The sequence below is a fragment of the Plectropomus leopardus genome, chromosome 5 (assembly GCF_026936395.1).
Source record: "Plectropomus leopardus strain MGB_pleo_1.0 chromosome 5, ASM2693639v1, whole genome shotgun sequence".
Lineage (NCBI taxonomy): Eukaryota > Metazoa > Chordata > Actinopteri > Perciformes > Serranidae > Plectropomus > Plectropomus leopardus.
Window position 1 is genome coordinate 4,695,215 of NC_142180.1, and position 25,292 is coordinate 4,720,506.

General features: G+C 39.4%; 1 long non-coding RNA gene across 1 annotated transcript; it reads left to right on the top strand.

Moving 5' to 3' along the window:
- Positions 1–10,333: 10,333 nt before the first annotated feature.
- LOC148189500 (uncharacterized) lies at positions 10,334–25,064 on the top strand. The gene is made up of 3 exons (XR_015776570.1): positions 10,334–10,651; positions 13,214–13,309; positions 24,855–25,064. It is a non-coding gene; the product is annotated as an uncharacterized LOC148189500 (long non-coding RNA).
- The last annotated feature ends 228 nt before the right edge of the window (positions 25,065–25,292 follow it).

Genomic DNA, 25,292 nt, shown 5'->3' on the forward strand with positions numbered 1-25,292 from the left:
CTGACCAGATTTTACATTGAACATGACAAAAAAATGACTGACGAAGGTGCATTTTCGACTTTTTGTCCAGAGTTTTTAGAGGGAATGGGAATGATTTTTTTTTTCAATTTTGGCATGTAATCTTTCATCTGATCTGAAAGCAGGAGAATCCCCTTGAAAGCATGAACATTTTGGAGCTTTTCATCATTTCATTTTCTCCCAATGTGGGATTTTACCGCTACGATATTTTTTTTTTTTAAATTTTGAACGTAGGATTATTACTTGTAATGGAGCACTTTTTCCATTTTTTAATTAAGTGACAGATTTAAGGACTTCTTCCACTTGTTTGAGTTGTGAGTTGAGTGAGGGTTAGTGGTAATAAAGAGGTGCTTCACTGATGTGACCGGAGGGTTTTTCCTGACTCATATGCCACATTAAAAAAGGGATATTTCTGTTTTCTTTGCAGCCCTTTTATTTTCCGCTGCTGCTTGTTTTCCTGATCACTGATCCCTGACTGTGGTATGTCCAGTGTCAGACCCCTGTCCCCCTCTCCCCTGCCAGGCGCCCGCTCTCACCTTTCACGGCCAGGGCCTGGGCTGACCTGAAGTGATTCCAGATGTGGAGATCGTTTTGACCCCCCTCCCTACCCTTCGCCCTCCTCCTCCTCCTTTTTCTTCCCCTCCTCCTCCCCTCTCTCTTCACCCCCAGGCCCTGGCCAGCCACTCCATCAGGGCTGACAGCGTCCCCTCGGACAGCGTCTCTCCTCGCCTGAGCACATGACATACAAGGCAGCTCCCCTGCCGCCGCTCCTCCTCCCCCTCCTCCCTCGCCCTCACCCACCCACCCCCATCCTCAGCAACACATCTGGAGCTCATTACAGAGGAGACAGTAAGAGCGAGGGAGGGGCGGGGAGTCTGCGTGCAGAGTGTGTGTGAGTGTGTGTGCAAGAGAGCGGGAAAGAGTGTTTCTTAACCCTTCTCCCTTAAAACATCCACCTCTTTTCCTCGTCTTTTATTCTCTTTGTTTCTTTTCTTCTTTACTTCTCTTGCCGCCCTTCCCACCCTGCATGCAGTGATTTTTGTCCTGCTGTCAGTGCCACATGATCACAAATACTTTATTAATGAGTGGTTTTGGAAAAGAGCTCAGCACATGAAAAAAAAGAGAGAAAATCTCAGAGCAGCCTGAGTGAAATACTGCACAGCTGTTAACAGTGTGTGGTTTGGGTGAACAACCAAAAGAATTTCCCGAGATGTGGAGTTTCCACGCAAAGTCAAGTTGACTGAGAGGTTGCACTGTTTGTGTGATTAAGTCACTATTATTACACACTTTTCATAAACACAGATGCAGGCTCCGATACACCCTCTGTAGGATTGTAAAGGAAACATAATTAACTTCAAACTGCCATCTCAAGGTTAATTCTGATGACCATATGTACTGCGCTGCCAGTGAGAGCTTGTTTCCTTTCTTCAGGAAGTCAGAAAATCTGCTGCTTTTTACCACTAAAAACAGGTTACTTTCTTATTATTACTATTATTATTACTTACTATTTGAATAGAATTTCACAATACTTTAAATGCCTCAAAAATCATTAACTTTTCTTAGAGCCTTTAAAGGATAACTCTGGTTTATTTCAGCATGGGTCTTGTAGTGACACTGCTGCACCAAGCAGAATCTCTCTGATTTACATAAAAATTGGAGGTTTTTGGAGGTCATGATTACCTTCCAGTGACAGTGCTCAGTGCCAATGCAGGAATACTAAGTGTTTCATGTGGCAAAGCAGAGAGTAAAGGCCTCTGTATGCTTTAAACAAAGTGCTGGTTCGATTGTCTAACTGCATCTGAAATCCTCTGTTAGACTTCAGGGTTTAGAGGTCTCTATGCCAATTCTTGTTTCTGAAACAGACAATCTGACCATCATGCTCACTTCAGACAGACATTTTCCAGGTGCGTGGAGGTGACAGTAAGCTTGAACTTCATGGCGCTGAAACTCCAAAGACACAGAGTTGTTGGAGAGAGATTGATGATGGCAGGCTTTTTGGCCCCGCCCTCCAGGGTGCCCTTGTCTTACAGCTGGTGCAAAGTGGTGCACAGTGCAGCGTAACCGTCATTCCTGGTGTGATGTAGTTGTCATTTTCATAGCCAGCGCCCACATTGTGTAAGTAGCAAATGTACTTTGTGCCCATAGGCATGTAGGTCTTTAAACAAGGTGTGGTCAGATATATTGCTATTTTGAGGCAGCAGATAGCGATTGCGCCATTGACCAAACCTGGTCTTAAGTCAGCATAGCACAGTATTTTCCCACTATGAAAGTTATCTGTCATACAAATTGGTTATCCCAATGGTAAGGATGAGTGGGTGAGTTGTGTATGAAATAATGCATCAATTTTGAGGAACATATTGATGACATCCTGTAAAATGTGAACTTAGCAGAGATCATAGCAGAGCTGCAGAGCTTCTGTCTGACTTCACATTAAGAGAGACACTCTGCAAATTTACACACAAGAAGCAGTGTTATTTCATTGATTATTTCCTAAGATTAAAGTTTAGTTCTGTTTCTTCTGTCAAGTTTTGCTGCTTAAATGTCCCACGGTATTTGCTGCAGTGACATTGCTGCCCTTACTGCATCCCTCTCAACAGGACTGCTTGCTTCGCCGATTTGTTGAATCAGCTTTGGATTTTAAAGGGAATTGGAGATGACACTATGATTAATGAAATTCATGTTATACCCCAAAACACACCTGTGCTCCATTAAGGGACTGAATACAACAGTTTTGCCCTTTTGCCTTACTTGGCAGCGCTTAACTAGCTATATGCTCTAATGAAGTTCTGACAGACCAAAAGCTCAATGTGGAAATGTTTTCTACAAGTTTCACCATTTAACTAGCAGAAGTAGTGCTGGACACGCCCTAAATACACTTGTGCCATGCACCTTAGACCGTGTACTATAGGGTCTTTTGACTTTGACTTTTCGTTGTATGTCATACAAACTGGTTTGTTTCAAGCACTGAACCCAGCATGCAGTGAGAAATTTGATGCACAAGAGTGACTTTGCATCCTGTTGCTCATCTAAAATCATATTTTTAATTGCAGAATGTCTCCAACCAAACCCATTAAAAGCTGCCGTGTGCAGACATCGCAATAATTAACTTTTAATGTCTTGGCACGGACTGTTATGTCATTATACATCATCTGGATTTTTGTATCATCCAATATCTCTAATATAAAGGGTGACAGGATGTTTAGTGAACTGAGACTGTTTGGTAAAATTCTGATTTTGGTTTGTTATAATTTGGGTGTAATATTTGTGGTTTTGCCATCATTTGTATCAGCTATGGTAACTTTCTGCTCACCAAGTTCATGTCTGAGATCTGATTAGACAGGCTGTAAACAAGCCGACGGTTGATACAGATCATCTAAATCCCTCATGAGGATGTAAATCAGAAAGTGAGCACACCTGAAATGTTGCTGATAATCCCTCATTGCAAAGAGAAACTGAGTGCACAAAACTACAGTATTTATGGTAGTTTAAAGTTGAAACAGGAAGTGTCTCACAGTTTAGGGCATGATTTCCAGACTCAGCTTTCTTTTTCTCTTCCAAATAAGTCTGACTAACGAGAACGTTTGTTTTCAACATGTCTGGTTGTCTGACTGCTCGTGTTTCTTGACTTTTTGTCTCCAGAGCTCAGCTTAGTGAGTAAAATTTTATCATAACTGATAGAAATGATGGTGAAACTTGTAATAAATCTGAATGACGCTTCAATGATTTTGGAAAATTGGGATAATTTTGCATAGAGACAAAAAGTTATTTCTGCAATTTCCTCTGCTTGACCAACATTTCAGATGCAAAAGTACAGGACGTCAGATGAAAGCGAAATATCTCATTCTGTATTTTCCCATGCTGCATGTAACACAGTGACAAAGATAGCTCTTGTCTTGTCCTGAAAGTAACTTAATTATGGTGTGATAAAAGCTCCTGGCTCGACTTAAATGGCTGTTGTGAGCGTTCTGGTCCTGGATGAATTAGCATTTTAATTCTCTCAGCCCCGCTGAGGTCCAGCAGGGCAACAACCAAAACAACAATTATGGTGAGTGACATGATGTGAGCTCCGAGAAATCGTCACTATATATAATCATCACCAGAGTTCATATTCTCTCATGGCACATGGGCTATTTTCAGTATTTGGAGGACTTTCTCGATCTCTTACAGGAAGTTCGGCCTCTTGCAGCAGAACACGTGTATGACCTGGGAAATATGTAAGAGGCCTCCAGAGCACAGACATTAACTGACAACAGGGAATATAACATTATTCCAATAACAGGCCTTATAGACCATTTGGACTTTGTTCCTTTAAAGTAACCTTTTTCATAACTGACACTTTGCAGTAAAATGCTTTAAAAGACAGTGTTATCAGACTATCAGATCATAGGCAGAGTCTGTTGACTGACCATGATGGTATGGAACTGTCAGCTGGTGCTAAGTGTGTGATACACTGTCCAAACTTCAGGCTCTTTCATATCATGCTGAAGTGAGGGTCAGACCATCTGCACTCCAAGGGCTCCAACTCAATCTCTCCTTTTAACCCTTTCAAACCTGAAGCAACATCCCTTTTCTTATGTTTGCATTTAAACCTTTGAGCCTTGAGCAAATTAGTGAGATCTCTTTCAAAAACATGGAGAAAAAGCAAATGAGCAACTTAGTAAGAAATGTTCCACAGATTGTAAGAAATTAATAAATGTAGAAAATGATTTTAAAACAGATGGGGGTAAAAATGTTTTTTGTTTGTTTGTTTGTTTGTTTTTGTTTGCTGTTTTCAAGTTGAACCCTCCTGACACATGAATTTTATGCAGTTTTTGATTGTGTGCAACCAAACTAAACTAAACTTAAAATAAATAAACAATAACTTAGGGAAAAATGTCCAAGGAAATAAGAAAAAAAAAGCTAGGGAAAACTATATCTATAAAGATCATAAACATATTTAAAATTATGTGTAATACTTTTTCCAGGTCATGTTCTGTTTTTTAAACTTTCATTTTCTTTTCTTTTTAAGAGTAAAAATTTTTTAATTAAGATATCATAAATTAACTCTTAATTTATTTATTTATTTGTACTAATTTTTGGTTAATTTTAAGTTGAAGTTTTTGTTCATTACTTGCAGATTTTTGGGTAATTTCCTCTGTCATTGCTTTCTACTCATGTTTTTGAAAGAAATCAAGCCAATTTGCTCAAGTTTCAAAGGATTAAACGGTAAATATATTTCTTGAAAAAATATGACCAACATTCAATATTTGTTCAGAGACAACCCAGACTTCAGTTACATAAGACAGTAAAGCTGATGGCAGAATGTGAGGTGTCTATGTGTAACCTTTCCAGGGACTCCTCAGATTATCAGATGTCTTACTCCCTCTGCTGGACATTCATGGTCCACACAGCTGCAGGTCAAGAGAGGATGCTGACCATCAGGTACCAGAAGGTCTCATAACACTGATCAAGTGTTCTTCAGCTAATCAAGGTAATGACACCTTATAACTTGTGATAGAATAAAACTAATTTAGGTATAAAACAGATGGCAATCAATCTGTGGGTCCATGAAATCATGCTCCAGCTTCTGACTTTATACTCAATGATATCACAAGTTTGAGACTTCTCTGGTTTCTTCCTATAAGAGAGAATTGCTCATGTTCTCACATATTGACTGAATTTTCCTAGGCCATGGAAACAACATAGTAGAACTCTTAATTTAGGTGGTGTTACCCTTTAAAGTGAATTGAAGCATGATAATTGCATACCAATTCAGTCTCGTCACCTTGGCTAATCTTGTTTTAAAATGAAGAGAAACTGGACTTCTTCAGCGTGCTTTTTTTCTGTGATGAAATAACACTTGTGTGTCTGCATCTCTTTATTTTTCTCCCATGTTCCTCTGAGCTGCTGACTGAGGCCGAGAGGAGGAAACTACAAACTCCATCTGCACTGGAGTTTTCTCTAATGGGCTCCATGCTGGCCAGTTGGAGATGATTATTTGGAGAAACATGACACTGGGCTTGGATCAAATCAGCCCCAGTGTGGGCACATGTTACAGGTCTGGGCATGCATGCGGATGTCCGAACATGAGAAACAGAAATGTGTGTGTGTGTGTGTGTGTGTGCGTGTGTGTGTGTGTGTGTGTGTGTGTGTGTGTGTGTGTGTGTATGGGTGTGTGTGTGTGTGTGTGTGTGTGTGTGTGCGTGCGTGCGTGTGTGTGTGAGAGTATGAGAGAGGGATACAGTTTATGTGCCTTTTGATCAGTGCTTAAACTTGAGGCTATGAGGAATGTTTCTTTTGCTCCTTTGAAGGCAGTTTGAGTTTTCAGTAATAGTTTTGGTTCAGCTGGAGCCTGTGTGTATGTGTGTGTGTGTGTGTGTTCAGCGTGGTATAAATGGGGGCGAGCTCTGAAATGAATATCATTGTCACATCTCGTGCCAGAGCAAATTCCCTGTCCAAAACGAGCAATTTTGGAGCCAACGCCTGCCGCTGGAAAAATCTGCCTTCAATTTTCCTCCACTGGTGGCTCGCCCCTCCAACTCTTTTTCTCTCATTCACACACACACACAGCAAACCAAAGGCCGAGCCCCCCCCCCACACACACACACACGCTAAACTTGCAGATCTACTTGGCCTGCAGCAAGTGGACCCCACGGTTTATTTTTTTCTCAATTATCCATTTAGTGTAAGTGGCAGGCGCCTGATGGGCTCCACGCCGAGAGGAAATGTTTGTATTGTCCTCATTTAACAATAGCGTTTAGACTAATACCTGATTAGTGAGAGTGAGTCACCACAGAGAAATAGATCTGTGAGACAGCTGGCTGTGACGCTGCTCTGATTCTTTGTTTTTCTAGTTCCAGTAATCGCCTCCCATCATCACAACCTCTATAGACACTCTGAAACTATTTTTTTTTCTTACTTTAATTAGCTATCATAGTGCTTTTTAGAGAGACAGCCTCTGTATCTGTAGTCATAAATTCACAGTAATGAACCTTGGCTGGATTTTCAGTCTGTACCAGACTGTGATCCAGGTTGGAATATATTTATGGAGCACATGTGTGTGAGGACATGGTCAGTGTTAGAGGCTCATGTTGTGGAATTAATGGGGATTTGTAATTAACACACAAAAGGAAACTTATGTTAGACGTTTGTTTGACAATTATATTCTTTCCCAGAGAAGTAGCCAGGATTTTGGTGATACTGGGTCCAAGTTCCCCTGATGGATCCCTCCCCCAAATACCAAAAGTCAATTTTTTTTCCTCTTTATTTTTTAACTTAAGTGTCTGATGACATTTCCAACTTTATTTCCCAACATGAAAGACTGAATGCTGCTTTAAAGCCTTCTCTTAATACTATCACTGTTTATTCAAAATACAAACTACCATTCAAATGTTCAGTGGAGAAAAAAAAAATTAATTTAGAATAATCTACTCTATCATCTGACCTGCTGATGTCATGGCCTACCAAATGATGTTTCTAAAATATAAAATAAAATTAGATAAGGGAACTTGGGAGTACCAGTTGGGCCCCCCAGGGGAAAAAAATTGGACACCCCTGCTCTATATGACAGTGACAAGGCAATTTCTGTATGCTTGTTCCAGATTCCCTGTGAATTCTGACAAAATGTATGGCACGCAGAACGAAAGGGCTTGTTTTTACAGGCATTTTTTTCATTGAATGGTGTGTTGGCCAGCTAAAAGGAAGCAGGGAAGATTTTTTGTTGTTGCTATTGTTGATGTTATACTTTGTGATTATGGCTAACATGGAGGCAGGATCCGCAAAGAGAAAAAGAAAACAACTGACCAAATAACACCAAAAAAGTTTAAAGGAACAGTGATTGAGCACAGGAAAGAAACGTAGGTCAATCTTTGTAGGTGAATTAAACAGATAGAGAGAGTAGAACACAGTATACAGAGTTGTCTAGGAGATGGTTAAGTTGATATCATGTGGCCAGAGGATTTCGGTAATGGAACAACAAGTGGCTGTATGGGGAGAGATTAGAATAAGTGCCTCTGTTCAAAGATGGTCTCTGTTTGGCTTGCAGGCGAATGTATGTCTTGGTTAATATGAACTCTACCTACTGTGCTGTGGGATTTGAGTCGTGTAAATCCTATTCAGAGGCCAGTGAATGCATTGTGAAATTGGGGGCATGGGTTCAGGGTGTAGCAGTGGGCCAGTCCAGAGGGAAAATGCCAGGGGAACATTTTTCTCCCAGTCCGACCCTGTCTCTGTGATTTTTCTCTGAAAGAATGTACCTTCACGCTCAGTAAATCACCTGTTAGTTTAGTGTAAATAACAAAACTTTGTCAGTTTCACAATGTAGCTTAATGTAAGTTCACAATAGGCAGATTTTGAGTTTGAATTAATTCAAATTGTGTGTTTAATTAATTGAAAGTAGTCAAATTTAGACACACCGCATCTTAAAATATTGAATCAGCCAATAAAATCTCCACTCTGTGTGACTTTTATATTACAAACTCCTCCCAGGTTACAAAAATCCATAAATTCCCAGAACAATGACGTGGACATCACCTCAGTTGCACCCTGCAGTTCCCAAACCAACAATCTGCACTTCAAAAACAAGTCCTTCACTTCATGGGATCCAGACCCTGTTCACGCTCCGCTGCACAAGGAAAGCACAGATGATTCCAGTACACATACGGCATGATAAACTAAACCGAGCCTCAAGTTCAGCCAAGCAGCCATAAAAAGCTCTGACGCTGCAGTTTCCAGAACGTGTCTGTTCTGATCTGCCGTAATTACAAGTTTCCATGACAGAGACCAACTTGGCAGAGCAGACAGCTGAATCTGAATTGAAACAATGCCATGATAATACATTATGACCAGCGACTTATCATTAAACATCATCCAAGTGTTTTGAGTTGGACGAGCCGCTCCTCAGCTCTGCAGAGGAATTCTGTTTTTCTTTTGACTCATCATCAGTCTGAATGGGCCTCATGAAATCTTGCTGACGCCTCGCTTCCCCCGAGGAACGACTCTTCTTCATCTTTATTTTCCCCTCTCTGCTCATTATGCGTGTTGTTGGACTATTGTGCTGTGGAGGATCTTTTTCTTTGACCCAGACAGGCAGCCTGCCCTGCACACATGTTAAATCTACAGAGACAGCAGGAATGATGGGAGTGGGAGACAGTGAGGTGGGGACGAAGGGGAGGGCAAAAATTGTCGTTGTTGTCTTAGCTTATGACTATTATGCTGTCTCCAGTTCATATTCTGTAGAGACTACAGTTTCTTGTGCCATGACCTGGTGATAGCCCTATTTCTGCAGAACTAGCCTACAGTTACACATGTTTGCACACAACATCATTTAGGGTGTGTCTCTTTGAACCTGGGTCAGAGTAGTTCAGTTCAGCTGCTGAGCTATTTACACCCATCCCCATGACGCGTTATTGTGGATCTCACTGTGTGCTGTTATTGGCCAGAACTTGTCAAAATGCCACATCAAGGTCTGAAGTAGTTAGGATTAGGGCGAACAGGTTGTGGTTAGGGCCAGAAATAGCTATATTCACAGAGATTAAGGAAGTAAATTTGCAAGAAAAAAACTCACAAATGTACAGCCAGAAAGTCAGTTGATGTGTTATAGAGATGTGAAATGGATGTGACATTAACTTAGCTTAGTTGTAGACTGAATGCTGTTGGTGGCTGTAGCTCCATAAAAGGTTAAAAAGACTTCTAGACGTTTCCTTGCTAAGTTAGTAGCATGTGACATTCAGCAGAAGTACTCATTTATGATGATCCTTAACACTTAGCATGTAACATTAGCGTGTGGTTTATACTGCGTGATGTCTTTGCAAAATAAGAAGTTGTCATAACTTATTATTCGAGGTGGTTCCCCCCAGTGATAAATCCTATATGAAACCAGATGTATGGAAATTAAGCCTATATCTTAAAGCTGAAGCTGTTTTTACAGTTGTGTTAACACGTTTAACCAGATAACCAGAAGAGGCAGGATACTGTATTGTTGGTTGAAGGCCAGATGCATCATATACAAATGCTAAAGGGTGCTTCCCAGGTGGCGGAGCTTGATGCTCTGGGGGTTAGACCAGGCTATCTTTCTCACTTAAATCAATGGTTTTGTCTTATTGACACCTTCCCTTTCTGTCTTTCTCCACTTTAAAACTTGCATTCTTTGGGGATACTGTCATTCAACAACTCTCCACCAGATGCCTTCTGAGACTCCTGCCCTTTGTCACCATGACCCAGCTCCTGAAGTCCTCCAGCCTGTCACTACCTGACTGATTGAGCCACACCTATTCCTCATTCCCTCATTAAGCCTATCAGTATGTTAACCAGCTTCTTCCCTCTGTCCTCTGCCTGATTACCACTGTCCCTGTGTTCCCGCATTTCTTGTTCCTGTTCCTGCTAGAAAATAAGGATACATAAAGTAGCCACAGCAGTTTTTTGCTATTAAATGATCTGGGTGAAAGAGAGTAATAGTTTTTAACTGTGGAGTTGAGGTTCAAGTGATTTTCTTTGTTGCTTTGGAATAGAGTCATAACTTAGAAAGTGCTCCGATTTTGAGTGGCATTTTATTTTAAAGGGGAACTTTGTGTACCTTCTAATTCGTCATCATTGAACCTTCATCGCCATCACTATCATCAAGAATATCAACTTCAATCACTGTCATCATTCAACCGTGAGTAACTCAACTCAAAGAATGCAAAAGTACTCATTTAAAGTAAAGTTTTTGGAAATGTGCAGCATGTGTTTGTAATGTGGGAGCCACCTGAGGGCCAGCAGGGTCGAGGCTGTGATGGATATCAGTGCCAGGCTGAGGCCAGGCGCTGTGTTTCCTCCAGCGATGAAGGTTTTGATCTTTCCATCAGCTCTGGCTGCAGGAATGAGCTAATATTAACAGTCAGCTGAAACGTCCTGACTGCAGCCGGCATGTCACACACAATTATGACAAATTCAAACAAACACAGCAGGAAACTGAAGAGAGGGCTGAGTATTTTATAGAGTATGCAGCCCAAATATTCACAACATCACTCATCAACACATCCACACACCCACAGTCAGTCTACAACATGTGATTCATGCAAAGGGGACATGCCTCATGCAGACATAATAGCTGTAAAGTGCAGAACTGATTCAACATTATGACAGTCTCACTAATGTAGCCCGTAGCTGCCTGCTCATTTAATTGCAGCTTTGTGATGATCATAATGGCCAAAAAGAAATAGTTCCAACACATAACCCCCTTGAATTGTTGCTTTAACATATCTGTTCATGTCAGAGGTGACAGTAGGTGCAGTTTTAAACTTTGGACATAGCCAGGCCAGCGGTAACCCCTACTTTTGGTCTTTATGCTCATAATAACAGATAACAAAACACTAAATTCATGTACTGCGTAGCTATTGTAAGGAGGCTGATTAACGAGGATGGCAGGCTTACTAAGTGCAGCGCCTTCATCCTGTGCTCACATCTTAGGTTCTCTCTATCTTTGGTTTTGTCAACAAAAGCACTTTCGTTAAGATTAAGAAAATATTGTGATTTAGGTTAAATGTTGATTAAAAAGGTTATTAAAAAGTAATGTAGTCACTTTGAGTGGAAACTGTAATGCAAGATTGCCTTTTTTGGTGGAAAATAATTGAACTACGTTGTAAATGGACATTTTGCTGCAATGTTCAAGTCACATTTTTGTGACTTGACAGATTTGCAATATTTCCTTTTTATGTTAACTCTTTGAAACTTGGAGGGACATCAGTTTCCTTGTGCTATTGTCAGATGCCTTTTAACAAGTATTTAAACCTCTAAATCCTGAGAAAATCAAGCAAGGCGATTTCTTTCAACAATGTGGGGAAAAAGCAATAAGCAACCTAGTAATAAAATTTTCACACATTTTTAAAAATCAGTAGACTAGAAAACTTAGAACTTAGAAAACAACAGGAAAATGTCTAGGGAAATAGAGAAAAATGCTAAGGAAAAACTATATTTCTAATTATCATAATTACATATTTAAAAAAATACAATCATTTTATAACATAATTTTTAAGGGCTTTTTAATTTTTTTTTCATTCCCCTGGTTTTTGTTTTAACATTCTTTTTGTATTTTATTTATTTATTTATTTGCTAATTTTCCAGTAACTTTTTTTTTAACACTTTTTTTGTACTTTTTTTTTTTAATTTCTTGTTCATTTGTTATGTCTTTTTTCATAGCTCATTGCCTTCATCCCATATTTTTGAAAGAAATCAAGCCAATTTGCTTGGTTTCAAAGGGTGAATAGAAAACGGTATTTGCAGCAAAATTAGGCCCTTTTCTGAACGAAACGTTTTCCGATTAAGCTATGCTGGGTGTGCCCATATAATTAAGGTTTAAGGAGCATTCGGAATATGTGTCTCAAGCAGGTTTTTTTCAGGAATTTGTGATATGTGGCCTCTTGCCTGTTTATGGTAAGCTCAGTGTGTTGTACATAAACTTAATTAGCCAACTGTTTGCAAGGTAGAGCAAGGGTAGAGATTCATGCCCAAAAAAAGCCCATATTTATAGTTGGAAGGAGAAACATACCTTCTTTCAAATAGTATAAAAAAAAATTTTTGGGATATGCACAAAAAAACACTACAACAATGTTTACAAAAAGGAAAGTGAAGAAATTAAAGAAACCGTCAAACAAGTCCACCACTGGCAAAAAACTTTGAAAGAATCCTGTTTTTCAACATATCTATTCTAGTGCATACTAACGTTTATCCCAAAGTCATTCTTTGGCCCACTAGATTTGGCAAAATAAGAGACCTCGGGTAAGCAAGATCGCCTGAAAAAAGGTAAAGCACCAAAACCCTGTGCATTACCTGCTCCCCACCCCTGTATTTTTATGAAATAGTTCAGTCCAATCCTTCAAATGTGGCACATATGGTAACTCGCTATAGAAGCGAGATGACAATTGCCGGCACAGTTTAGCATGTTAGTTTTCCAAGAAAACGTCTGATTAAAAACCAAAAAAAGGCAGGAGAGAGAAAAGAGAGTAATAATATGTCACCAAATTCTTTACAAAGAAAGGTGGGTCACCGTGAGTGGCGGAAATGAACCTGTTTAGTTTATACTGAAGTAGGCTAAGTTGGCTGCCCTAACATTAGTTAATAGCTTCACAGAGAATTCTGTCGTCATTTTGCTCTTTTAACCGTCATTTAATCAATTTAGCCAAACTTTTAGCAAGTTATTCATACTTAATCATTCATTTCTGTCCCTGTCTGGTATCAGGCCAAAGTACAGAGGCAGCTTTGTCCTCAGCAGCAGTCCTGTCTCTCCCAACACCTCCCACCAATGAATCAGCCCTGCTCCCAGCTGAAGATAGAGGTAAGCAGCACTCTGTCTCATCACGTCAGCTGGTACCTGAAATTTTGGTTACGATGTTATTACCAGTGGTGGAATAAATACTATTTTTACAATTTTTTAAATAAAGTAGACAGAAATACTGCAGTCTAAAATACTCCATCGCTAGAAAAAGTCCTGGATTCAAAATGTCACTGATGTGAAAGTTCTGAAGTACTATCAGCAAAATGTAAAGTATCAAAAGTGAAAGTATTCATTATGATGAATGCCTCTTTTTTAAGAACCATAACCATACAAACAATATTTCTATGATCATAACAGGAGTTACTTAGGTTATCCTAGAACATTATCAGATTCTGTTTGCATGTTAATGTTGTAAGTTGTCAATGTGGAACCAATTTTAGATACTTTGTATATATTGTATATAATACTGCATCACTATATCCAACATCTCGATCTAATGTCTATCTATCTATCTATATAGAGAAAGAGAGAGAGATGTGTGTGTTAGTGTTATGCTTTTATATTTCTATTATTATTATTATTATTATTTATTTAGATATATATGTATGTGTATGTCCTTATTTAAAATATTACAAGTATGTAAAAGTGTTAGATAAATGTAGTCAAGTAAAAAGTACAATATTGCAAAGGGAGAAATATTTAAAGGTTTTAATGGGTTGATTGTGCTATGGAGGTGTGGTTGTGGTATTTGTGCAGGATTTGCGTGGCATGTGGTGGGGGGCCCAATGTGATATCTTTTCATGGGCCCTAAATCTCTACTGATGCCCGTGTGTGTGTGTGTGTGTGTGTGTGTGTGTGTGTGTGTGTGTGTGTGTGTGTGTGTGTGTGTGTGTGTGTGTGTGTGTGTGTGTGTGTGTGTGTGTGTGTGTGTGTGTGTGTGTGTGTGTGTGTGTTTGATGATGATGAATCCAGCTTCACATACACAACTAAATATGTAGAGTGATCCCCTCACTCAGAGAAAACACATTGAGGCCACATGTATCCAGACTGGTCATACACAACTATTTGAGTAATTAAAGTCTGTATACACACACACACACACACACACACACACACACACACACACACACACACACACACACACACACACACACACACACACCACTTCTTTGTATGACAGAAAGTGACAGTGGAGCAGGACTAACAGGGGTCTGTAGTTCAGCAGTTGGCCACCAGGTGACATAGAAGCAATTGTTGGCACAGGCTGGATTGGAGGAAGTAAAGCTCTTGTGTGGGAGAACTGAGGAGAGATGAAATGAAACCTAAAAATATAAAAGAAGCAAGTGGAGAAAAAAATTATGTGAGTTGATGTTTGAAAAACAGAGAGCAACATACAGAATACTATTATTTCATTGTATAATACAGATAAGAGGAAACAATGGGAGCAGGCGATGGCATTTAAATTAATGCTACTCTTGAGGTTGTCAAGGTTTTCTATGACATAAAATAAAGGTAAGTGTCAAAGCATAAAGAATGATAAAATGGGAATAGTTAACATGTACAAGAACCTCTGAACTGTAATCACTTCACTTACTAATTTGTTCTTTCCTTTTATCACCACAACATTTTCTGTTTTAGTTTTTGTGCACTGAATATTTCAAAGTTTGCAAGCTAGAAGTTTTCCTTTTTTTTTCTTGAGAAAACATCTCAGGCATCATATCCAAAATTTAAGGCTAGAAAACAAGAAATGTTTTCACATCATATTTATTTAATGGAATGTTTGGCATCTTGCACATAATGCTGTTTCAAAGAGACTTTCATTATGATAACTTCTGCAACTTTTGCAGTCATTTATACCCTGAAACATTACATCATAATATAATGAGATTAAAGTATGGTGTCTTGAAAAAAAAGGTAATATTTCAAGAATAATTTTTTTTTAGAAAAAAGGCATATTATTTGAATAACCCATTGAAACCTGACCAAAACAGCTGCATTTCTTTCAAAAACACAAGTAAAACATTATAAGATAATCACCTAAAAATAAGCATTAAAAAAAGGAGTGAGAAAAGTAGGAAACAAGAAAATGACCGGAGGAACATTTAACATTTGTTATTACTTTTTTAATGTATTTTTTATTTGCAGGACATTTCTTGCCAAGCTGCTTATTGTCTTTTTTCCATGTTTTCAAAAGAAATCAAACCAATTTTCTCAGGTTCTAAAGGTGTAAATGCTTGTAAAATGTGTCTGAATGAAGCACAAAAGAAACAAGAAAAAAAATTACCTGAACTTGTGGTTTTAATCTGCAATGTTTTTTTTCTCCAAATGTATGAGTTTAAGTATCAAGTTTTATGTATCAAGTAATTTTCCAAGTTTTTCTCAATAAATTACAACTTTATTCTTGAAATTTTATGATTTTTCTTGTAAAATTTTATAATTTTATTCTCATTAATTTACAACTTTATTCTCTTACTTAATTCTCAAAGTCCAAGTTTAGAAGACATGATTTCAGTATCCTACAGGATAACTTTAATGCAGGGATACTAAAGTTGCTTTGCTTGGGGGTAATTTTTACAAAATGACAAAAGGCCAGGATTTCTCCAATTTTAGGACATGTCTCCAATTTTAGAATATTTCTCAGATTTTTAGGAGGTTCATAGGATTTTATAATATTTTTGGATTTGAGGAAATGTCCTGGATTTTGGGACATTTCTAGGCTTTTAGGACATTTCCTGGATTTTGGGACATTTCTAGGCTTTTAGGACATTTCTAGGATTTGAAGAACTTCGTCAGATTTTAGGACAATCCTAGGAATTTCCAGGATTTTAGGACAGTAGGCGTTTAGCTGGGACTTCTTTGGGGGTGCGAGGGATCATCTACTTGCACTGTTTTTGATGAAGTTCTATTGATGCTGTTTTATGCACCTTGGCACCTTATGGATACTCCAAATAGCTACAAAACAAATCCTAATGTGAATCACTTTATATTTATTGGTAACCACATAATGTTTGGAGATCCACTCAGGAACCCTCTGAGAGGCCAGTTTTTGCCCGCGGGCCGTTATTTCAGTGTCGCTGCTATAAATCCTGACTTCTCTCCCCCCTTGAGTGACGCAGTTACCTCATCATGGGGGCTTCCCATCTGTTTACCTTTGTCCCGTGTGTCCCCTCTGGACATGCTCTCCTGTCCCTGCTGTTAACACGTTTTGTTCTATGAACTGATCTCTCACGTGATTGTGTGCCAAAACGAGCGCGCGGGCCTCCCCTTTCGCATTACGAGGCTTTTCCTTTGATGTTTGGGTACACCGCACCGCTGGAGGGGGAGGGAGGAGGGGGCGCGTGAAACATCCAGTCTGCCGTTTATTGGGTCGCGGAGAGAGGGGGGGCTCATCGACCAATGAGCTGAAACGGGAGCATCGGCGGTGGCGTCTGTGCAGCAGCAGCAGCAGCAGCAGCAGCAGCATCTCTGACTCCAGACTAAGGTTATAATCGGGGATGCTGGCAGATGGATGTCGACTCTAACCGGGGCTGGATGGTTAATTAACGGAGACCGGTGATGCGCGTGGAGGAACCCGTCGGTAGAGGAAGATGGAGAGGAGACTGCAGCTGTCACCGCCACATACAACACTAATCAGGCACTGAGAGGTAATTCACTGCGTGCTGCAATGTGATAGAAGTGTTATTACATAATGGAGAGTGTGATAACAGTATTGCTTTATATGTTAGCAATGTGTTGCTTTAATCCCAGCAGACCTCCACAGTTTATCCTCAGACAGCAGGCTCATGGTGTGTTGTGCTGTAGTTAATTTTAAACCAGGATCAGAGTGTTGCTGTTGTCTGTGGGTGACAGCTGTCTGATGGAGCTGTCTGTCTGCTCTGAGCCAATAACTGTTTCCTGTTCACTATTGATGTATTGATTTCTGTGCTGTGTGACTTCCAACAGGCCCAGTGTGTGTGTGAGTTCTGCCTGTGTGTGTTTACTGTTTGTTTTGATGGATCAGCTATCTCAAGAAGGTCTCTCCAAGTTTATTTTTTAAATTGTAGTGAATGATGCAGGTGCCTTGGTGATGAAACACATTCATAAATTTGAAACATTGTGCTTTGGGATATATCAGCAGTAAATAGGCCAAGACATGAAAAACAGTCAGTGTGTTTACATGATGTTAGAAAAAGTCGAATTATTGTCTTGGTCCATCTAAAACTGGACTTTTAAAATACATGAAAATATGTTTGTCTGACTGAACTCAGACAAACACACCCAGATAATTCGACTGGAAGTCGAGCTTCTCCATCATGTGAACACCTTAGTCTGACTTTAACTGGCTAAGGCTTTCTGCATGTGGTCTCCCAGTCACCACTCCGGCCTCCCTCGGTGGTCAGTGATAGGGACTGTTCGTTACTTGTGAGGGGGGAAGGAGTGCTGCAAAATGGGTCAGGCTTTGAAAAAAAAGTAAGCACTGAAGAGGGACTTAATTTTGGCTCAGGTGAGGGACATACAATTTGGAAAGGTAGCATTTTATATTTATTTAAATTAAAAAAAATTACACCCCAGCCACCCCCCCTCCTCTGATAAATAAAGTACAGTCCCACAACACTGGCACGGACGCTAAGCGATGTCCTGCTGTGGACGGGGATCAATATCAATTTAATCGTACACTATATTTTAATATTTGCTCCTCTTTACCTTCTACAACAACAGATGGAGGCAGAGCTAAACTAGCAACTCCACCGTGCTCAGTGAAGTATAATGACTGTTTCTCTCAATGGAGTGTGGTGTTTTTGATAAGTCTTCAAATCCCCGATGCTAAGGGGCGTCTTTCGGTGAGATAAAGCAGTATAGTGTAGTCTACACTTAAAGCTGATGTTACTTTTTAGATGGCTTAAAACTAATCAATGAAGGCAGAGTTAGTTCAACGCTATTTGATTATATGTACGTGAAGTAGCGGTTTTCTACCCCCAAATTATTGTAAATAAAAAGTTGTGATTGTGATTCAGTCTATATCATAGACTGTATAAATAACATAGGTCTATATGAAATAGCTGAAAGGGGGCATATATCCACCTGCCAGAAGGGAGTTGAACATACTTCCATTGACAAATCAATTCTCCCAAAGCGCTTGTATAGTGGGACAAGGATAGCAGTCCAATTAAAATGGCCTAATCCTGACCGTAGCTCGACCAAACTGTGCATGTAAATGTACTGACTGACACTGTTTTTTTAAATCCACATATTTACATCATTCTAAGAGATTTCAAGTATTAGAACAGAGATGTGGTTCTATACAAATCCCATTGTCGTGTTTGTCATCCTTGCAGGGATAATTAGAGGAACAGCTTTGAGTCAAACAGCAAACAAACCATTCATAGATCATCAGAAGACAGAGCAGGTACAAAGGGATTTTACATTTCGTCCATCCTAAGACAGCAATATTTGACAACACATCTTTATGGAAAATGGCAACCCAAATGGCAGAAAAAAAAGTTTGCATTACACGTTTCTTTGAAGCACTGATACGTCACATGTAAGCATTATTATGCAGTGGATACTTTGAAAGTTTATGTTTCAACTAGGGCTGGGTATTGTCAAGAACTTTACAATTCAATTCAGTTTCGATTCTTTGGGTCACGATTTGATTCGATTTCAATTTGATATTGATCCATTTGCTTCGATATTGATTCAGTTATGCGTGTTGATGTCAGAAATACCCAGATAATTCATTAATACCTTCTGATATGTGTTCAATAAAGCATGCATTATCTGTATTGATTTAGAACAAACGGACACCAAAACTTATTTCACCATTACATTATTTTTTAATAAAAAACAAATAAAACATTTAAAGTACAGAAAAGTGCATGTTTTTGCCCGAGCCAAACTTAACAAAAGTAATAAACATTTATGCAGGATTTGTCAGCCCACATTTGTGTGTGATCCACAGCTTTAGCGTTAGTGACAGGTTGCAAAACATCTGTGTGGTGTCGTATCAAATGTTTACGTAGGTTTGTCATATTGTTGCAGTGTTTAAACACTGACTCACGAGGCTCAAACACGACGTAACTACTATCGACTTCTTGTATCCAAACGCCGGCTTTTAATGTTGTTGGCACTGATTTTGATTTTAACACACCGCTACCTCGCACCACTGTCGCCATTTTAATGAATAAACAACAGAAGTTGTTTGGGGGTGAAGCAGGGCCTCTGAACAACACTAATCACACTCCGGCGTCACTCACACTGCCCCTGCAGGCGCGGGGCATCATTACAACGGAAATAATCGATGTAAGGATTTTATGAATCGATACTGAAGTGGCAAAAAAATACTGCAATGCATTGATTAATCAATTTTTTTTTTACCCAGCCCTGGTTAAAACAGTGCATTGGTATGTTGGATTTTACAACTTTCATCATGGCAGCAACTATTTCGCATTTTGCTGCAGTGATTGTGTTAACAGTAGGAAAAAAGTAAGGATGTGAGCATGCATTTATTCAGCTGGCCACTGAAGTGTTTTGATGTTGCGTGGCTGCTAATGCTGAGCCAGATTCAACTTTCTCTACTGGACTTACTGGACTACCCTGCATGTTTTTGCCCGAAGTGGCCTCCTTTTTGCATTCACGCAACAATTACATATTTGCATTCAGGTGATCATTGGTCACTGACTTATTCAAGACATGAACCAATGGACCAAAAACCCTGTGCAGGATATAAACTACATATGAACTCTTTCTTTGAACTTATGTGGGGTTCAGTCGTCTCTGTGCTATACTTTGACCTGTCCGCCTCAGGTCAGCACTAACCAGACTGGGAATATATAACCTGACATTTACCTGTCTGTCATATATTTTCAGTCATAGACAGCAGATTCTTTTTTTTTCTTTTTTTTCTGTTGATTTCAAATCAAAGACAATGACTTAATACTTCACTTTTTACAGTGAAGACTTCAAATTGATCGTTTTTATCATCGCTGTAACACTAGAGGCAGAAGTCATGAAGCACTTAAGTATATTTACTTCAGTACAGGTTCATGATTGCCTTCCTTTCCTTCCTTAATCAACTGATCTAAAAATCTCCAAAATTGGAGACAGAAGGTTTATACTCACCACTTAAAGTAAACTTAACTGTTCATTGCAAAAGGTACTTAAGATATTGACTTTAAAGGGATAGTTAGGGATTGCTGAAGGGAGGCTTTATGAGAAACTCATGTATAGTCAGTATATAATATACAGTAGTTGGCAGTCAGTGTGCTCTCGGTTTGCAGAAACAGAGGAGGTTGATATCAAAACGTACTTTAGCCACTTTTAAAAAAGACCTACATAAAATAAGTAGATGCTATATTTAGAGTATTTTTACCACGTCACCTCACTGTCACACAGCCTTTAACTTAGGCACTAAATTTCTAATCTGCTGCCAGTCAGCTGTTTGGGTCAGAAAGTGCTGTTAGCGGTGATCCGACTGAAATTAAACTCATGTTGAAAACATTCTCAATAAAATGCCCACATAGACTAATATTGTATACTTTAGGTAGGCCTTTTCTTAAAGCGGCTAAAACACATGATGTTAACCCATCTATATAGCAGGGTAATACTGAGCTGCAGGGTGCGCACACTGTCTGTTTCTACAAACCAGGAGCACACCGAACGCCAGCTACTGTATGTAATACATTGAGTATCTCATACAGCCCCACTTCAAAAATCTCAAACTACTCCTTTTAGCACGTTTTGCATGTTCTTTGGTGCTTTTAGACATTTAAACAAACATTGCTATATTTATGTTTGTATGCTGCAAAATGCCTGCTTTCTCCAAAATAAGAAGATTATAATGGCACATTGTTTTTAGATAATGTCGTAGGTTTTTAATGAGTAATTTTTAAATGGAAGACATAAAAAAAAGAAAATAAAAATATCATTCAATTTGAAGATTGATGGTTTTCACTGAACAGCAGTGTTGTATTTTTCCACAGTGATATTTCTACTTGTGCTTTAGTTCATGTGTTTACTCTACCACTGTTAAAAGGTTATTATTTGAGCCAAAATTTTACACTGACTCATTGATTTTTTTCTGTAAAAGTGGCATTTGGTAATATGAACCCTGGATGGGGGTTTGCTACGATACTTATTAATAATGGATGCATTCATGTGTTGACTAGGTTTTAGAGAAAACATTTGTATGACAGTAATAACGACCATATGCTCTCACTGAAACAAACAAAGCTCTGTAAATCACATAATGTGTTTAAACGTAAATTTTGTTGCAGATCTTTACATTGAAATCATCATGTTTCTGTCAGATGAGCGTTACACCAGCGTGATGTTTCCTCTGCAGCTTTTGGCCGCACTGTTGAGACACATATCGTGTTTCCAGCTCTCTCTGACAGGCTCTTGGCCTTGTAAACACACATTGCACATTCTGAGAGCTCCTCATTGACAGCTTGTACAGAAACAACTGACTTAATTAGACAGCTACGTCCCTCTCAACAGAGGGAAGGTACACAGGCCCTGGATGTAATCAGAGAGAGTGAGGTCTGTGCCTCATTTGCTGTGGTGGAGAAAAATTTAGATAATACCTCTAAATCTCATGTTGGATGCTGAATAACATAAAGTCCAAGCAAGATTATGTAAAAAAAGCACCTCTGCCTGAACCACAACATGTAGCTGCAGGTTTTATCCACATCACATGTCAAATTTTGAAGATTCACTCCAGTTTCTCATTAAAGTTTCAAAAGTCTGATGACGTTACTCAAATCTTATTCACCACCAGGATCACAACTTCTGTTTGAAATAGAAAACTGGTATTTCTTTCCAGAAAAAGCTGGACTCACTAACATTAGACCTATTCCTTGTTATCCTGTGGTATTAACTGATCAGAGAACAGCTGGGCTGGTAATCATGAGCGTGATTTCGGGATTTCTGGGTTTGGATGTTTGAAAGATTCTAGCTGCCTCCTTCACCCCTAGCTGCCAGCAAAAAAACTAAAGGGTACCAGACATACAGATATGAAACTGACATCAAACCTCCATCGGACTCAAGTAAACTCCAATAAACTGAATCCCCAAATGCGGAAGTAACAGAGCGGTCAGTAAGAGAAGAGTTTGTGTTTTGAAATGCCTTCAATAACTTACTTAATTGTTTTTTTTATCTGTATTGTAAGGTCCTTACTTTCCTTGTGTCTGCAGTACTTTGGCGGCTATCAGCTGGGTGCACATGAAGTAGATCTACATCACTGTGTAGCTCAATGCAGTGCAATGCATTGTAATAAAGAATGCCAAGTTTTTCAAATCTAGTTGAGCCACTTGCACTATTGTCGCTGAAAAAATGCTTTGGTCAACTGTGTTCTGCACATCTTTATATGTACTAATTTGGATTTCAGTGAATGTGCATAATGGTAACTTGTGTCAGTAATATTATTGAATTTGATGGTTTCCTATGATGTGATATATTCGTGTTGTGCAATGTGAGATGTGATATTAGCTTGTCCTGCCAGCTGATGTCTCTACTTTCTTTCAGTATGCCCTTCTGGCACTTATTTATGTTTGGTGAGGCTCAGTTGCAGGTTTTCAGCTGTGTCTGTGTAATTTATTCATTACGTCTAGATTTATCTGTGTGTGAAATGGCTTTAAAGCAGGGGGTAGGCAGTTTCATTTTGGCATCATCTGGCATAAAGCCAATAATAAGCTTTGAGCATATTGTATTTCAAGTGTTCTGAGAGAAAACTAGACTTTTGCACCTCCTCTTGGTTGTGTTTTCAGGCTTTAGAAAATCTGGCCCATGATGGGAGACTTTGGCCCTATTGACTGTTTTACAAACCAGTTGCATGTGCACATCCCTTGGGTGAAAGCGAGGCCCCAGGAAGAGAGTCAGGCATGAAGCAAATTTTACATGGTGGCAAAAAGTGTTACTTGCACTGTCCAGGTCCGTCACGTGATGCCATGGGGACCAGAAAGACTTTTTCTCATAGTTAAATTGGGAATGAGATGTCTATAAATCAGTGGATACATTTTTCAAATGTGTCAAAACCCCCATGAAATGATTCGTTTCACAATCAGGATTTGATTTGTTCAGTCAGTTTACATTTACAAAGTCTAGAAAAAGCTGCAAGATTAGATTATTGTATCCCCCTTAAAGCTAGCGGAGCACTAAACCTGAAATTAGTCATTCAGCCGGTGGAAGTTCCTGCAGAAATAGAGCGATTTTTTCTTCATGTGCTACTGAGCACCTTTCATAGGAATGAATGTGGTCTGTGCTGTATCCAGGTCTCCTAATACATCCATGGGTGAGAGCCCAATTCAATAGGGGAGAATTCTGCAGTTTCTATTCCAGTATTGGCAACAACTGCCTAGGTTGCAAAGCACCCCAAAAGAGGAAGACAGATTTGTGAAAGAGTGTCTAAAAGAGAATCTGACGATGATCAAAATAAAACACGTGTCAGTATCAATGTAGTGTTTCAGAGATAGAAAGTGTTAAAGTGCTAATAGTTTGGCCTTCTGTTAGTCCTTACTCTCCTCTTCTGCAAGCTCTCCTTCAGGGAAGCAGTCCACAGTGACAAGAGCCACATTCACACTGCCTGTTGAAGGCAAGTGTATCACTCCGTTATGCCGCCGTAATGAGTTCTTTGTGAAACGTAAAGCTGGAATGATGTGACCATGGGTGGCCCACCACAGGAAATTTAAAAAGCAGCTGTTAGCAGAGCGGCTAACTAAAAAAAGAAGAACTGGGTGTAAATGTTTATAATCTGGGATAACAAGGACATTCAGGAGCTCCTTGCCTTCCAAACAGAGATTGAGATCAGCCGTCATATAACAGCAGTGTTTCCGATTAAATTAAACTGTTCATTCTGCTGGACCTAAATCTCTCTTTCATTTACAAAAATCTGTAAATATCTTCTCTCATACATCCATGTGATCAGTTGTAAACCTATCAACAGATCAATTATTCACCTCAAGAGTGAAATTTACCTGCAAAGGAGCTAAAAAAAATGAAAAAAAAAACCCTGCCTGCTGTGCTGCACTCAAGGACCTGCAAAAAATGTTGGATACCAGAGTGACAACTCAGAAAGGGCTTGAAAGAGAAAATGTGTGGGTAAGGAGTGCTGAGTGAGTGCTCTGTGCTCTTTACAATGAAATAAATCAGCATATGTATGAAGCGTGTGCATATGCCCACGGACGTCTGGTGGGAGGGGCTTAGGACAGAGAGGGAGAGCTGCAGGAGAGCAGGAGAGGGATTTTTTTTTTTTTTATTCTGCCTCTTTTTTTTTTTTTACCTGTTCCAGATTTCTGCCTACCTCAGCTTTAAGTGCACCTTTACATTATTTAGACTGAAAGTAGGAGGTTGAGGTGATGGACGTTTTAGTGAGTTAAGGCGCTGTCACAGCTTATCTGGTGGCAGCTGCCCAAACAGAGAAGGAGGGGAGGAAGTTTGGAGGGAGGAACACAGGCATGGATGGTGACATGGGAAGAGGAGGAGAAAGACAGACAGGAAGGGTGGAGGAAAGGTGTGATCAGGATAATAACAGTGTGAGTTACTGTCAGCAGACTGCCCCTCTTCTCCCTCATTTGGCTCCTCACTGTTTTTTTTCTTGTCTTACTGTAAATCCCTCCTTTACTCAGTCCAGGAGCTGAGAGGACGCCCTGCCACCACCTCAAAGCGAAATAACAGCCTTCTGACATCACTCATCTTAGTTAACTTGATGATAAACTCAGTGTGTCAGAGCATAAAGCTATTGCGCCATACTTGGCTGATTCTAAATTGTGAACAAACTGACATGGTGTCATTGTTTCTCTCTGATCTGGTTCATATTAGAATTTGTCTCACTTTATCTGATCTCAACCACTGTGCTGAAAATAAATATGGCTCATCCAAGAAAATCTTATCACAATTTTTCAACTGAGAATGTAATCTTTTGACCACGTGAGACCGTTCATCATTCATCAGCAAATACTTACTCATCTGCACATGGGCCACATACTTAAGTCCTGACAAAAACTGAGAAAAGTTCCTTTTGCAAAACAGCTAAATCATAATCTGACATTTTAGGAGAAGTTGCAGACGT